The sequence below is a fragment of the Cryptomeria japonica genome, unplaced genomic scaffold (assembly GCF_030272615.1).
Source record: "Cryptomeria japonica unplaced genomic scaffold, Sugi_1.0 HiC_scaffold_34, whole genome shotgun sequence".
In the NCBI taxonomy this organism is placed as follows: domain Eukaryota; kingdom Viridiplantae; phylum Streptophyta; class Pinopsida; order Cupressales; family Cupressaceae; genus Cryptomeria; species Cryptomeria japonica.
In genome coordinates, this window is record NW_026728856.1 from 3,561 (window position 1) to 4,987 (window position 1,427).

At 61.4% G+C, this 1,427-nt stretch overlaps 1 non-coding gene across 1 annotated transcript; it reads left to right on the plus strand.

The window, feature by feature from the left end:
- Nucleotides 1-650: 650 nt before the first annotated feature.
- On the plus strand, nt 651-769 carry LOC131861998 (5S ribosomal RNA). The gene has a single exon (XR_009361027.1). It is a non-coding gene; the product is annotated as a 5S ribosomal RNA (ribosomal RNA).
- Nucleotides 770-1,427: the final 658 nt, after the last annotated feature.

Here is a 1,427-nt window from a genome sequence, read left to right on the forward strand (position 1 = left end):
AACCCAATTTTGGTCCTCGGGTCCCATTTTTTTTTGTCTCGCATCCCACTTTTGGCCTGTGGCCTTTTCGGGGTCGATTCTCGTTTTGGGCATCAGAGCATGTTTCTTCTCCTAAAACCCAATATTTGTTTATTAAGTCTCGGAACACATTTTTGTTCTCGTGGACCCATCATGGGTCTTGGAACGCATTTGTGGTCCTTGGGTCCCATTTTGCATCCCGAAACTTGTGTTTTGGTGCTTGATCCCTATTTTGGGTGCCCACCTTGCACCAAGTGCGCACCCGGGGCAAACCGAGCGCCTTGGTGCACCGGGGCAAGATCGAGCGTGCACCCGAGGCGCCCCGAACATGCACCAAGGTGCACTCGGCCCACATGTGAGCGCAGGTCGTTGCGCCCGAGGTGGTGTGTGGGCACCGCGTTGCAGACGGGACACTGCACGCACACGACGCCCCGTCCAGGTGCACGCACGTAGGCCGGGCCGGGTGCACACCCGACGCCCTAGCAAGGTGCGCGCACCCGGGCAGGGCTCACACTTGGCGAACGGGGCGCACTTCGCGAGGGAGGGTGTGCACCTCGACGGGGGTGGGTGGCCGGGGTGGATTCGCACGTGGGTCGCGGTTTGCTAAGTACACACTGCGACAAGCTCATAACGGGTGCGATCATACCAGCGTTAGTGCACCGGATCCCATCAGAACTCCGCAGTTAAGCGCGCTTGGGCCGGAGTAGTACTGGGATGGGTGACCTCCCGGGAAGTCCCGGTGTTGCACCCTTTCTTAGTTTTTCGCCGGGCGTCGCAATGCTATTTGAATAAACCTTTTGCCCGTTTGCGTTCTCGTCGGGGCCGGGCCGGGCCGGGGTGCGCTGCCCGCACTACCGCGCGCGCGGGGGGCGACACCGAGCGCGCACCCGAGGCGCCCCGAGCACACAGGCCACGGTGCAACCCGGGCGTTGTGCGCGCACCCCGGTGCGCCCGAGGTGCTGCGCGCGCACCCAGGTGAAATCGGTGTGCACCTCGGCCAGTGCGCGCTCGGTCGAGTCGCGCACGTTGGCCAAGGTGCACGGTGATGTTTCTTACTCTAAGGTTCCGCACCAGACGCCCGGGACAGGTGAGCGAAGCTGGGCGGGGCCGGGTGCGCGGCCGGGGCAGGTGCACGCAGCTGGAGAGAGCTTTGGAGCACACCAGAGGTGCGCACCTTGGAGCACACTTCGGAGCGCACCAATGATGCGCTCCATTCAAAAGTTTCCTGAAAAGGCAAAAAAAGTTGAGATTATAGAATTTCCCACTTGAGAGATTGTAAAAAAAAAAAATTTAAAATGAAGGAAACGCGGGTGCCAAGGTGTGCGCGCCCGGGTGCGCAGCCCAGCCAAGGTGTGCGCACCAAGGCGCCCACCCTGGCGAAGGTGCACGCAAGGTGCGCACCCGAGGCA